We start from the raw sequence: 15,925 nt of genomic DNA, 5'->3' as shown, positions 1-15,925 counted from the left end.
GGGACGATTGCTGGGACCATGGCAGTCTATGATTTGAGCTTACTCTGGTTTTATTACCCATAACCTAGGCAGCATGGTAGCACAGTGGTTAGCACAGTTGCTTCACAGCTCCAAGGTCCCAGGTTCGATTCTCCGGCTTGGGTCACTGTCTGTGCGGAGTCCGCACGTTCTCCCCGTGTCTGCGGGGGTTTACTCCGGGTTCCCCGGTTTCCTCCCACCACACCACAGACGTTCCTGTCCTGTATTATTCTTTGTTCTTCTTTCTTGGCTGGCAACAAAACATTATGGAACCCTGACTTTTAAAACTCTACGTCAACATAGCCCTGAATCAAGATTCGGGCCTTTTCTAAGTTAATAAATAAATAAATCTAGGTATTACCAGATTCATTTGATTGGGTTCTTAGTTAGTTGCCCCCGGCCTCAGTATCCTCAGCGAGAACACAGTGGAGTTGTTTCACACTATCTTTAATCTGATTTTAAACAGTGTCTCTATTCGCTGAGGCAGACCCTGCCAGGTTATGATGTGCCTTTCCCAGGGACATTTATCAGGAATCGAAAAGGTTTAATTGCTGGAACAGTTTGTCTGAAATGTCACTTTTTCACTCAAACGTCGAGGGCGGGATTCTCCGTCGGCGGGATCCTCCACTTCGCCGGCAGCGGACTCACTCCCATGGATTTCCTGAAGGCGTGGAGGTGGCCACAATGGGAAATCCCATTGGTTGGGCTGCCGGAATGGAGGACCAGAAAACGGGTCCTGTGGGGGTGAGATTCTCTCCCCAAGACTTTGAATAATTGGACTTAAACTTGAAATTAAAACCTGGTCTTAATAATATGATTATTGCTTCATTAATCATAACTCAGCCAAATACTCATTACTTGTGCAGTCATTTGTTGTGATCTGAATAATGAGATTAATACAGAATACAAAATAGTTTGTTTAGCTATGTGTTGGTTTCAAAATAGCTTCCTTGACCTTGTTAATTAATATAATGGATACAATATAAGGATGGTCATGGTAAACTAAAATGTGACCACTCTAGCCTTCTTACAAGAAGGTGAAATTGGTAAGACCATCAAAGGTTTTTTCATACCTTTGCAAGAATAGCTTAACGAGGATGCGTAAGCATTTGGGGAAGGCAATGCGACAAAAGACCTTAGGAAAGAGGTGGTGGCAGGAATATCAACAGACAAAAGGATGGGCCTCTATAGTAGTTCAGCCAGTACAGAGAGAAATACCTCAGATGCGATTATAGACCCATTGTGCACGCCATTTACTCTAAGTCTGTTTGCGAGCTGGTCAGACTACGCACTTGACTCGATATGTTCTCGAGGACGGCACGCTCTTCCTGGCCATCATTGACATCTTTTGGCTTGTTATTATTGCACTTAGATCACTTACCGCATGGTTAAAGCACTTTCAAGGCAAAATTCCGGACTATCAGATTGATGTCTGTACTTCCACAGGGAAAGTAATAAAGCATTGTAGAAGGAGGCCATTTGGCCCATTGTTTCTCTGCCACTACTAACTCTTCAACCTACTTCAATTCTGGACATTTCACTTTCAGAAGGAGGGGTGAAGAAGAGATTTGCAGAAATGGTTATGGGGTGCGGGCCTTTGGTTCCCTGGATAGATCGGAGGATCCAGAGTTGTTTTCCTCAGAGAAGAGGAGCGGGAGTGGGGATCTGATAGAATAATGCGGGATCCAGATAGGGAGAGACTGTTCCCATTGACAACAGGGCCGAGAATCAAAAACACCGACGCAAGGCAACAGAAACCCCAACTGACTGAGAGCATAACGAAGGAAGCTTCGACTGGGGAGCTTAAAATGGAATTGGATGAGCAACTAAAGAGGAAGAAATTGAGAGGGAATTTCCTTTCAAAGTTACAGCACCTTATTGAAAGATGCTTACAGAAAAGAGTGTCTTGGCCCTTTGGGCAGATTACAGTTACGCACCTCCTGTAGGTTTAATTTCCAACAGCTTTCATGATAACATTACAGGAGAGTCTGTTGCAGAGAGCCAGCACAGACGCAATGGGCTGACTGGCCTCCATTTTTACTGTCGCCATTCTGCGATTTCGTTCAGGTGCCATTTAATTCTCTGCAGGGTGGGTCTCAGATCCCGTCTTCGAGGCCTGGGTAACTGTGTCTGATTCTGCAAACATGCCGGTGCCCCACTCTTCATATTATCCAGCGCAGCATTCAAATTAAGAAGAGACTTTGTCTCTTCCAATTGTACTTTAGCTGTTAACCTGCACTGCAAAACTTTCTGATGATATTCCCTTTCAGTTGCCAAAAGAAGATGGTACTTTTCTGGCTGCTCCTGAAAGTATCGTCATTGTGAAGTTTGGCATTGAAGTTTCAGATCTTGCGAGACACACAGCCATCAGTAGAGAAAAGCCATTTGCAGCTAAAGTTCTGGTTTAGCTGGTTTAGCACAGGGCTAAATCGCTGGCTTTGAAAGCAGACCAAGGCAGGCCAGCAGCACGGTTCAATTCCCGTACCAGCCTCCCCGAACAGGCGCCGAAATGTGGCGACTAGGGGCTTTTCACAGTAACTTCATTAGAAGCCGACTTGTGACAATAAGCGATTTTCATTTCTTTTCAAGTTCCAGTCGCCTACTCTGTAATTTGAAGGAGATTTAAATCGTTCTGATATCCCGTTAGGCCTCCCTGGTGACTCAGAATGCTTTTGCTTCCGACGTGAAGGATTTTGTTATTAATGTTCCTGGCAAATTAATCCACCAGAGGTTAGCGAGTGACAGTAATCTGCTGAAAGGGTCAGGACACTGTTTTCTGTGACTGGCCTTCAACATGTTGCTGTGTTTTTGAAAGGAATAAACAGAGTTCAGCTCTGGCCCTCATGGTATACTTGCACAGCTCTCAGGGGTCTGTTTCTGCTCATGAAGCATATAGCCAGAGACAGCAGTATGAGACCCAAACTCTCTGAGGCAATCACTAAGAGGACAAAGTTGCGTCTGAGACAGCGGCCAAGATATTTTGACCAAGTGCAGCGTCCCCAGTTGCCTGTTTAGCAACTGGCAACAGATATCTTTAGATTCCGACTTTTGCTATTAAAAGAGGAGAGTGCACTTATCAATACTGTTTGAAGCACATTTTTTAATTTAACTACAGTTAAGCAGTAAACACTTTCTCTGTCCCTGATGATTATTGTAACTTTGCTTTCTACAGCCCTGGATAGGTATGATTCCTATAACAAGTGAAGCTTGTGGAGAAAAAAAAATCACAGGGAGAACGAAAACTGGCAAAATGTACTGAGACGCCTGATAAGTTTTGAAAACATTTACACATCTGTGTACTTCAAAGTTCACCCCCTTTCTTAAAAAAGATAAAAATAGTTTCAGTTCTTCGTTGATTACCAATTTCAACAGCTCTTCCGACACGTGAACTGGAAATAGCCGGATTGTGACAATTAGAAATCTCGGTAGTACTTAGAACAAAAATAAATTAGGCTACGATTTGACATTAACCTCTTTGGAACTGGAGCTGCTATTTGCCAGATTATAACACCCACGACAGAAGGTCGAGAAATTAAGAGTCAACCGAGAGTAGAGTTAGAGCTAATTCAGATTTATTTCTGTAGATTCCCGTAGAAACCAACTATTTCCTAATACACCTGATAGGTAATAGCGTAAATATTAAACCCCATTTTTTAAACCCATTTTAAATTAAATTAAATGACTTTGGAACGGGTGCAGAGGAGATTTACCAGGATGTTGCCTGGTATGGAGGGAAAATCTTATGAGGAAAGGCTGATGGACCTGAGGTTGTTTTCGTTAGAGAGAAGAAGGTTAAGAGGTGACTTAATAGAGGCATACAAAATGATCAGAGGGTTAGATAGGGTGGACAGTGAGAGCCTTCTCCCGCGGATGGAGGTTGCTAGCACGAGGGGACATAGCCTTAAATTGAGGGGTAATAGATATAGGACAGACGTCAGAGGTAGGTTTTTTACGCAAAGAGTGGTGAGGCCGTGGAATGCCCTACCTGCAACAGTAGTGAACTCGCCAACATTGAGGGCATTTAAAAGTTTATTGGATAAGCATATGGATGATAATGGCATAGTGTAGGTTAGATGGCCTTTAGTTTTTGACTTCCCATGTCGGTGCAACATCGTGGGCCGAAGGGCCTGTACTGCGCTGTATCGTTCTGTGTTCTAGCAGGAAAATCATTTCTGTATTATTTGAAAGTTATATTGTCTAAAAATTGCTTCTCTTTGAATCCTTTTACTAGCTGGACTTACTAGAGAATAAGATTTAAGTGATTCTCAATTGTAATCAAATAGAGGCAATAAACAATTATTATTTGCACCAGAGAAGTATTAACTCAAATTTCTACTGAGTTTTAGTGTTCGTAAGAGCCACTGCTGCCTCGTCTGGCCTTGGGGGTGACTGTCTGTTTGGAGTTTGCACGTTCTCCCCATGTCTGCGTGGGTTTCCTCCGGGTGCTCCGGTTTCCTCTCACAGTCCGAAGATGTGCAGGTTAGGTGGACTGGACATGCTAAATTGCCCTTTTGTGTCTAAAGATGTGCAGGTTAACTGGTAATACGGGGATGGGGCGTGGGAGTGGGCCCAGGTCGGATGCTCTGTCAGAGGGTTAGTGAAGATGCGATGGGCAGAATGGTCACCTCCTGTACTGTAGAGATTCTATGGATTTTTAAAATGATACTTTCAGAGGATGTGGGTGTCGCAGGCAAGACCATCATTTGTTGCCCAGCTCTGACTGCCCTTGAAATAATGGGCTTGCTCGGTAATTTCAGAGGCCAGTTCAGAGTCAACTACATTGCTGTCCTCTAATGTCACAGGTAGGCCACACCAGGTAAGGCCAGCATTTTTCCTTCCCTGAAACACATGAACACAGTAAGAAGTCTTACAACACCAGGTTAAAGCCCAACAGGTTTGTTTCAAACACGAGCTTTCAGAGCACTGCTCCTTCCTCAGATGACTGAAGAGGCCGTCATTCACCTGAGGAAGGAGCAGTGCTCCGAAATGTGTTGTAAGACTTCTTACTGTGCTTACCCCAGTCCAACGCCGGCATCTCCACATCATGAAACACATGAAGACATGCGGGAGTCAGATGGGTTCTTACCACAACCAATGATAATTTTCTGGTCACTATCACTAAGGTTTGCTTACAATTCCAGATTTATTAATTGAATATAAATTACACCATTTGCCCTGATTGGGTTTGGGCCCATGTTCCCAGAACATTCTGTATAAGGGTCATATGAACTCAAAAGCTTAATCATGTTTTTCTCTCTCTGCAGATGCTGGCAAAACTGCTGAGTTCATCAAGAATTTGCAGTTTCTATTCCCCAGAGCATTAGACTGGGAATCTGGATTGATAGACCAGTGCTATTACCATGAGACCAAATATAATCTTACAGTTTCTGGAAACATTCTGGAAGGATGTGCAGGTTAGGTGGATTGGCCATGCTAAATTGCCCTTAGTGTCCCAAAAGGTTAGATGGGGGTACCGGGTTACGGGGATAGGGTGGAGGTGAGGGCTTAGGTAGGGTGATCTTTCCATGGGCCGGTGCAAACTCGATGGGCCAAATGGCCTCGTTCTGCACTGTAAATGCCATGTTTATGTCTATGTCTATTTAGCATTGTTCACCATCCAAGAGCATTGCCCATGCTAAGTGCAACATGTCCGTAGCAAGTGTTGTTGTCCATGGTAAGTATTGCTGCCCATGATAAAGGTCCTGTCCATGGTAAGTGTTACTGTTCATGGTAAACATTGCTGTCCATTATAAGTGTTGCTGTCCATGATAAGTGTTACTGTCCATGGTAAGTGTCACTGTCCATGGTAAGTGTCACTGTCCATGGTAAGTGTTGTGGTCGATGATACGTGTTACTGTCCATGGCAAGTGTCACTGTCCATGGTAAGTGTTGCGGTCTATGATAAGTGTTTCTGCCCATGGTAAGTGTTACTGTCCATGGTAAGTGTCACTGTCCATGGTAAGTGTCACTGTCCATGCTAAGTGTTTCTGTCCATGGTAAGTGTTACTGCCCATGATAAGAGTTAGTGTTGTCTTGTGAGAGTACCTTTAAGAAATGGGTGTCTTTTATAGAATAACTGTAGTGGGTGTACCTTTAAGAAATGTGTGTTTATTACTGCAGTGATGTCAGAGTGTGGGTGGAGCTGGTCTGTCTGTCAGCTTTCAGTTTCCCTTTAAGAAAAGCTTGGGTGTATCTGTGTTTTTATGGTTTCGTTTCAGTGTTGGAGCTGCAGTCAGCCACAGGAGGTGTAATGTTGTTTTCTCTGCCACGTAAAGACTATCTCTTGATCATTTGGTGAATTCAGAGTTATAACTGTGTTCAATAGTGAATTTAAACCTGATGTGCTTCTGTTAAAAGTTTTTTAAAGTCTTATGAATGTTAAAAGGAAAGTAAGGATTACATAATATTGTATTCTTTGGAGGTTGAATTTGAATTAACGGTTGCTGAGATGTTCACTGTATGTTTTAAAAAGATTAACTTGAGTTCATAGAATAAACATTGTTTTGCTGTAAAAAATACTTTTCGATTTCTGCCCATACCACAAACTGTTAAAAGTTGTGGGTCAGGTGAACTCTACTTTGTGGTTCTCTAAATGCTGGCCCATAACAAATTGGGGGCTCGAGGGGGATAAAAGTCTATCTATTGGATTGGCTTAGTGAACTTACAGACAGTGAGGGGTGAGCATATTGTGGTTGCTTTTCAGGTGTAGTATTTTAAGTGGGGAATGTCTTGTGGACAATGGCTCTTTCAGATGCTCTGAGGTTTTTGGGGGTGGAGACAGTCACACGCAGTACCTTATGGACAGAGCCTAAAAGCAGACTGTTAGATCTGGCAATAACATTGCAGTTAACATTACCTGACAAAATGTGAAAAGATGAGGTAATTATTGGGGTGGCTAAGCATTTAAAATTGCCTGAGATATAGTTTGACTCATTGGAAATGGCAAATATTCAGTAACATCTGAAACAAATGGAACATGAGAAAGAATTAAAGCAGCTTGAATACAAAAGAGATAGAGAGGAAAAAGAAAGAGAGAGAGAGGAAAATGAAAAGGAGAGAGAAGTAAGGAGAAATGAAAGAAGAGCCCCAGCAGAACAAAAAGAAAGAGAAAGTGAGATACAGATCAGGGAAAAAGATAAAGAGAGAGAGTTTGAACATCGGAAAATGGACATGAAACATGGGTGGAAGAGACATGAAAAGTTTCAAATGTTGTCACTATAATAAACTAGGCTATGTAAAGTCACTGTGAAAAGCACTGGGAAGGCTGATGTGGTAAAACAAGATAAGACAGTGGAGTTTGTTAAAGTGGTAAAGGAAAGCCCAAGTGAAGCGAAAGAGGCGCAAAAGATTGTACAGCCTGATCAAGAGGTGATTGATAAGAAGGTGCCAGATCTCTTTGAAGAATTTACTTGTGTGGGTAAAGTTTACTAATGTGTATCAGGAGGAGCAGGTAAAGAAGTCACAATTTTAAGAGATATGGGAGCTAGTCAATCTTTAATGGTAAAAGATGAGGAGTTATGTAGTTTGGGAAGAATATTGCCAGAAAAGGTGGTAATATGTGGAATTCAGGGTGAGAGGAGTAGTGTTCCATTATATAAGGTACGGTTTGAAATTCCAGTGAAGAGTGGTGAAGTGGTAGTAGGAGTAATAGATAAACTATCTTGTCCAGGAATACAGTTTATCTTGGGTAATGATATAGCTGGATCACAGGTGGGAGTGATGCCTACCGTGGTTGATAAGCCAGTGAAAAATCAGACAACTGAAGTGTTGAAGGACGAATCTCTTGGGATTTTTCCGGATTGTGTAGTAACAAGGTCCCAAAGTCACAGGTTAAGACAAGGAGAAATCAAGGAGTGAAGATCAAGTTGAAGTTCAATTATCAGAAACGATTTTTGATCAGATGGTTGAAAAAGAACAAGAACAGGTGGAGGATGAGGCGGATATTTTTAGTTCAGGAAAATTGGCGGAGTTGCAACAAAAAGATATAGAAATAAAACAGATGTATCAGAAAGCATATACGGAAGAGGAATCTGAGTGTATACCAGAGTGTTATTACCGTAAAAGTGATGTTTTGATGAAAAAATGGAGACCTTTACATATACAGGCGGATGAAAAGTGGGCAGACGTTCATCAAGTAGTATTGCCAGTAGGGTATAGAAAGGAGGTGTTGGGCAGCACGATGGTGCAGTGGGTTAGTCCTGCAGCCTCACAGTGCTGAGGTCCCAGGTTCAATGCCAGCTCTGGGTCACTGTCCGTGTGGAGTTTGCACATTCTCCCCGTGTTTGTGTGGGTTCCGCCCCCCACAACCCAAAGATATGCAGGCTAGGTGGATTGGCCACGCTAAATTGCTCCTTAATTGGAAAAAATGAATTGTGTACTCTAAATTTAAAAAAAAAGAAAGGAGGTGTTGCGAGTTGCACATGAGGTACCAGTGGGAGGTCATTTGGGAATAAGGAAAACTGAAGCTAAAATCCCAAAACATTTTTGTTGGCCTGGACTACATAAAGATGTAGTTAAATTTTGTCAATCGTGTCATACATGTCAAGTGATAGGGAAACCTCAAGCAGTGATAAAACTAGCGCCCTTAATACCCTTTCCAGCATTTGAGGAACCTTTTACAACGGTCCTAATTGATTGCATAGGACCGCTTCCAAAATGAAAAGTGGGAATCAATATCTTTTGACTATAATGGATGTGTCTACCAGGTTTCCAGAGGCCATTCCAGTACGTAATATTACAGCTAAAAAGATTGTGGAGGAGTTACTTAAATACTTTACTAGATATGGACTACCCACAGATATACAATCGGATCAAGGATCAAATTTTACCTCAAGGTTATTCAAAGAAGTTATGGATAGCTTTGGAATAAAACAATTTAAATCAACTTCGTACCATCCAGAATTGCAGGGAGTGTTAGAAAGGTGGCATCAGACATTAAAGACAATGTTGAGGGCTTATTGTCATGATTATCCAGAGGATTGGGATAAAGGAATTCCATTCGTACTGTCTACAATTAGAGATGCACCTAATGAGTCAACCAAATTCAGTCCTTTGAACTAATATTTGGTCATGAGGTAAGAGGACCAATAAATTGATTAAGGAATAATTGGTGAGTGAGAAATCGGAAATTACATTGTTGGATTATCTGTCAAATTTTAGGGAACAATTAAATAGAATAAGTGAATTGGCTAGACAGCATTTGAAAGTTGCGCCAAATGTGATGAAATGGGTAGCGGACAAGAAATCCAAAGTTCGTAGTTTTGCCAGTGGAGATAAAGTTTTAGTGTTGTTACCCGTGGTAGGTGAACCTTTAAAAGCTAGGTTTTGTGGACCTTATCAGATTGAAAGGAAATTAAGTGAGGTGAATTATGTGGTAAAAACACCAGATAGAAGGAAGACTCACCAAGTTTGTCATGTTGTCATGTGAGAGTACCTTTAAGAAATAGGTGTTTAAGAAATGTACCTTTAAGAAATGGGTGTTTACTACTGCAGTGATGTCAGAGTGTGGGTGGAGCTGGGCTGTCTGTCAGCTTTTTACTTTTGTTTAAGGTTGTTTTCTGCAGGGTGTGTTTTAGTTTTGTTTTTGGTGTTGGGGAGCTGAGGCCAGACACAGCAGCTGTACTGCTGTTCTCTCTGCCATGAAAAGACTATCTCTTGATCATTTGGTGAATTCAGAATTATAAATGTTTTCAGTAGTGACATTAACCTGATGTGCTTCTGTTAAAGGTTTTGTTTTTAAGTCATCTGGATGTTAAAAGGAAAACTTAAAGGGTTGCTTAGTGTTGTAGTCTTTGGGGATTGTATTTGAATTAATGGTTGCTAAGATGTTCACTGTATGTTTTAAAAAAGGTTAACTTGAGTTCATAGAAGAAACATTGTTTTGCTTTTAAAAATACTTTCCCATTTCTGCTGTACCACATCTGTAGAATGGGCCGTGTGCTCCCCATACCACAATCTATTAAAAGTTGTGGGTCAGGTGAACTCCATGATACACTTTGGAGTTCTCTAGACCCTGGCCCATAACAATTTGAAATATGCTTAAAAGGTACTTTTAAAGGGAAGGAGAGAAAAAGGAGGAGGTTTTAATGATTCTAACTCAAAGTGACGAATCAAATCCAGGTGACTGTGAATTTGACATACCTCAAATTAAATTTGAAAATGAGGATGTTCTTAAAAATTGGGATAAATTGTTGAGTTACCCTCCAGAGGAAAAACAAACTGGCCTGAAAGAGTTATTGATATTGCATGGGCACGTTTGTGGCGATAAATTAGGAAGTACTACAATGGCTATACATGATGTAGATGTGGGAAATGCTGTTCCAATCAAACAACATCCATATAGACTTAATCCTTTAAAATTGGCACAGTTTAACAAAGAGATTGAGAGTGTGCTTAACAATGGCATAATTGAAGTGGGTTGCAGCCAATGGAGCTCACCCATAGTGATGGTACCAAAACCAGACTGTACCCAACGGTTGTGTGTGGACTATAGAAAGGTTAATGCAGTTGGAAGAACAGACTCTTATCCTATCCCACGTTTGGAGGATTGCATTGAGAAAGTGGGACAATCAGCTTTTATTTCCAAACTGGATTTACTTAAATGTTACTGGCAGGTACCTTTATCCGAAAGGGCGAAGGAGATTTCAGCTTTTGTGACTCCAGATGGTGTATACCAATTCAAAATTATGCCATTTGACATGAAAAACGCCCCAGCCACATTTCAACGGTTAACTAACAAAGTTGTTTCAGGATTACCCAATTGTGCGGTATACATCGACGATCTGGTAATTTTCAGCCAGACATCTGATGGAGTTATACGATCGATTTCAGTAGGCGGGTTTGGTGATTAACCTTGCCAAAAGTGAATTTGGAAAAGCCCAAGTCACTTTCCTTGGCCATACACTGGACAGGGTCGAATGGTCACACGGGATGTGAAACCAACAGTTATTGAGGAGTTTTCAATACCCTCAAGATGAAGGGAAATAATGCGATTTTTTGGCATGAGTGGATTTGATTGAACATTTGTGCAAAAGCTTTGTAGTGTGATTGCTCCACTGATGGACTTGCTGAAGAAACGTTGAAAATTTCAATAGACAGCGGAATTTCAACAGGCATTTGACTACCTGAAAGCTGTGATAAACAATGCTCCTGTGTTGGAGAATTACAAAGGACTCTGTGATCAGATTGAACGAAAGTATCTGACTTTAAAGAGACATGCCGAGGCATAGAGAACTGGATGGATTATGCAGAGACCCACTTGTTCAATGAGACTGTCCATCGAGAAGGATTTCAGTCGGAGGAAGACGAATTTTTAAAAAATGGACTATATTATTATACCTGTTTGCCTGTGTTGTTTTTTGAAACGAAAAAGTATATTTACTGTGTGCATTTCTTAAAGGATAGTGAAAAGGTGAAAAATGAAACCATCTTGAAGTACTTTCGTACATGCTGTGGTGATGAACACATTTTCACTGATCAATTACCATATTGATAACATATTGCATAATGTTGAATCGCATCTCTTGCAACTTCAGGTGAACAGTTCCATTGTAAATTTGCCAATCAGTAAGTGCATGTGTGCACAAGATCCTTGCCGCGTGTCCGTCGGAAACCATCAAACTCAATCAAAGTTTAAAAAGGACGGCATTAATTTCTTTAACATGAGATGAAATGACTGAATAAAGGAACAGCCAAATCATGTTGAGGTCTGGCAGCCGATGATTATACCTCCACTGGGTCAAGTTTCTGTTCTTTGGGAATGTAGAAACACCACTTCAGGGTTAAGCAGCAGCCCGCAGTTCAGGTCAGTGAGAAACCAAGGAAAGTTACGGTGCAGAAAGAGGCCATTCAGCCCATCGTGTCTACGGCGGCCAAAAAAGAGCCGCTCATGTCAATCCTATTTTCCAACACCTAGTCCGTAGCCTCATCGGTCCCAGCACTTCCGATGCAGATACAGGTACCTTTTAAATAAGTTGAGTGTTTCGGCCTCAACCACCAAGTTAGGCAAAGAATTCCAGAGTCCCACCGCCCTCTGGGTGAAAATATTTTTCCTCATGTCCCCTCTCATCCTTTTACCAGTCACCTTAAATCTCTGCTCTCGATAATTGGCCCTCTCAGCGAGGGGGAAACAAATCCTTCCTGTCTACTCTGTCTAGGCCCCTCTAATTTTGTAAACCTCAATCAGGTCACCCCTCAGCCTCTTCTGTTCAAGGGAAAACAATCCCAGACTATCCAATCTCGCCTCGTAGCTGCAATTTGCAAGCCCTGGTAATATTCTTATAAATCACCTCTGCTCTCTCTCCAGAGCCATTTGTCCTTCCTGCAATGTGGTGACCAGAAATATGCATAAATCCAGCTGTGGCCCAATCAGTATTTTACACAGTTCCATCATTACATCCCTACTTTTGTATTCAATATCTTGTCCAATAATAGGAAGGATTCCATAGGCTTTCCTGACCACCTTGTCCACCTGCCTTGCCACCTTCAAATCTGTTTTTGTCTTAGTGGGCAGAACCTACGCTCAAAGAGGCACAAGGCAATCTTCATGGCATTTAGATATGTCCTGATAAGTCGTTCATGAGTTGAAGCTGCTTGCTCGCTTGCCCAATATCAAGTCTTGTATCAGTCACAGCGCCAGGAATCCCAGCCCCAGTCACAAGTTTCAGTCCTGAGACACTAGAACATAGAACATAGAACATAGAACAGTACAGCACAGAACAGGCCCTTCGGCCCTCGATGTTGTGCCAAGCAATGATCACCCTACTCAAACCTACGTATCCACCCTATACCCGTAACCCAACAATCCCCCCCCTTTAATCTTACTTTTTAGGACACTACGGGCAATTTATCATGGCCAATCCACCTAACCCGCACATCTTTGGACTGTGGGAGGAAACCGGAACACCCGGAGGAAACCCACGCACACAGGGGGAGGACGTGCAGACTCCACACAGACAGTGACCCAGCCGGGAATCGAACCTGGGACCCTGGAGCTGTGAAGCATTTATGCTAACCACCATGCTACCGTGCTGCCCATACTAATTGTGTGCTCTTCAAGGCCAGGTGTTCATTGAGGTTTAAAATTGACTTTGACGCTATGGATCACTCACAAGTTTGAAGGAAGCGATCTTCATAAAACAAGAGCTTGAAATCCAAATATTGTCCGATAACTGAGCTCTGGCCCGGTTCCTTGAGCTGAAAAGGGTTTCTGTGAATCTTCTGCGAAATCTGTTCCAGTGCAAAACACCTCTTGGGGAATAATTCTTTATTTCTGTCTTTATGATTGGGCTGCAAGAAATCTAAGGATCGTTGCACAAATCTTCAAAGCAACACAAGGCACACAACAGCAAAGATTCACATTTACATAATGCTTCAAATGTAGCAAAACATATCAAGGCAGTCAGCAAGCAAAACTTTGACACACGGGAAGATATTAGGAGTGGTGACCAAAAGTGGAGCCGAGGTTTTGCGAAGGGTCTTCAAGGAGGACAGACAGCAGAGGGGTTTAGGGAGGGAATTCCAGAATATCTGGCCTAGGCAGCCGAAAGTACGATGGCACGCTTGCACAGTGGTTAGCACTACTGCATCACAGTTCCAGAGACCCGGGTTCAATTCCGTCCTCGGGTGTTCGTCTGCGGTGGGGTTTGCCCATTCTCCCCGTGTGTGCGTGGGTTTCCTCCAGTTTCCTCCCACAGTCCAAAGATGGGCAGGTTAGGTGGATTGGCCATGATAAATTGTCCCTGAGTGTCCATAAAGGTTAGGTGGTGTCACGGGGATGGGGCAGTGGAAGGGCCGAGATAGGGTGCTCTTTCGGAGGGTCGGTGATGGGCCGAATGGCCTCTTTCTGAATGCGGTAATAATTCCATGATTCTGTAACCAACAATGGGTGAAGCAATGGAATTCATAAGTGCACAGTCTGCCACAATTGGAGGAGCACAGAGTTCTTGAAGTGTTGCAGGTTTGCAGGAGAAAGAGCATCAAGAACAAGGAAGAGAATTTCAAAGTTGTGGCTTTGCTGGCACACGCTTTTTCGACATTGTAGAGAGTTGTTAATAATGTTGGTCAGTGAGCCCAGGGTGTGGCCTCAAAATGTCTTTCGTCTCGTTTGCCTATTCTTTTATTTCGAGTATGTAAATCCCCAAAGCCGAGTGATAACCCGGTCATTTTCTGAGTTTAAGATGATTAATTGATCACTTTGTCTATAGAGGGGACACTCTTCAGTAATATGCAGTATTGTTTGTGTCTTCCCACAAGTACATTAGGGGTTTGTGCTGCAGCCCCAGCAATGGAGATTGGCGGCACAGGGGTCCTGGCCTGACCTGAACCTGCTCAGCAAGGACCACTGTCACTGTGGTGGTTGAAAGGCTGCTATTCGTCACATGGGGTTTGTTCACAAGAAACTTGCTTTTGACTTCTTGATGCAGAGGATGTTTGCTGATGGATCTTGCTCAGAACGGGGGCTCCATTGAACAGCCCTCTGTCTGTAAGGCAATAGAGCAAGCTCTCTGAATCTTCCAACTTAATGTTGAGGGACTATCAGCTGCCAAGCAAAACCTCCTTGGGTGCCTTGCCACCTAACACTCCACTCACATCATTTTCCGACAAAAGACTCATATTGTAGCATAAGAAATAATTTGCTGTGACATCAAAGTCTTTGGCCTTTTTGTTACTCTCTCCTCATTTATTGTTGTTGCTGAACTTCTATGTGAGGCAGTTTCCCATCAACACCGAAAGCTCAGATGATTCTGCTGTTAATGTGTGCACTGATGTGTACCCATTTGGTGTGGTACCATTAATGAAGCAAATATCACATTTTTGCTCTTCATTCCAAAGCTTCTTTTGGAGCTGAGCTGATTTACTATGTCTTCATGCGCAGGCTAAGCATTAAACATTCTTTGTGCCTCGTTATGGGCTTCGTAAGCACTAATTAAAGGAGAACATGAACGTTTGCAGCTTGCCTTCCAGCCACACTGGTAAATTACACCAGCAACAATCTTTAAAGGTGTCATTAAGGTGGTGGGAAAAGATGATCGACGTCGATCACAGTCAGAACACGAGAAATTGTAAACGGCGGCAGCTGCCTTAGCCCTGAACTTTAACGTAAGATCATCAAGAAGCTGCACTTTGCCAAATAGTTTGGAGGAGGTTGAGGAGCAGGACAAGGGACAAAATGTGGTCAGGGCAGGGTATGGCTGCAGGAGGCGTATCTTCCTGCTTTATTCTGATACATTCGATACTGTCGGCAAATATGTTAAGATCAGTATTGTTGTGCACAATTCTTTGTGGCGATCAATCCCGCAATTCTCCCTTTGTCAATTGAACCTTTTGCAACACTTACTGTGGATTCAAGGTTACTTCCAGTGGAGGTCATGTTCAGTTCTAAAGCTAAGCTTGTTGGTGAGAGGCAAGGCTTGTTGCTGCATTATATGTTCGGCAAACAGAGGAAAGAGGAGGTCAACGTTCACAGTGAAATATTTTGCTAGTATTTTGCAGGCAATACATGGCACATTTAGCACTGGCACAATAGATTTGTATAGAAAAGAAACTTAATCCTAACAGTACAAACTTTATTGTCACCTGTTCACAATTTCAGTCAAAGGGGGGCACGGTAGCACAAGCGGTCAGCACTACTGCCTCACTGTGCCCGGGTTCGATTCCGGCCTCGGGTGACTGCGTGGAGTTTGCACTTTCTCCCCATGCCTACACAGGTTTCCTCCGGGTGCCCCGGTTTCCTCCCACAGTCCAACGATGTGCAGGTTAGGCGGATTGAACATTGCTAAATTGCCCCTTAGTGTCCAGGGATGTGCAGGTTGGGTGGGGTTACGGGGATAGGGCGGGGAAATGGGATGCTCTTTCAGAGGTTCAGTGCTGACTCAATGGGCTGAATGGCCTCCTTCTGCACTGTAGG

The sequence above is a fragment of the Scyliorhinus canicula genome, chromosome 14 (genome assembly GCF_902713615.1).
Source record: "Scyliorhinus canicula chromosome 14, sScyCan1.1, whole genome shotgun sequence".
NCBI lineage: Eukaryota > Metazoa > Chordata > Chondrichthyes > Carcharhiniformes > Scyliorhinidae > Scyliorhinus > Scyliorhinus canicula.
The sequence above is the reverse complement of the archived record's forward strand: the minus strand, read 5'-3'. Positions refer to the sequence as shown.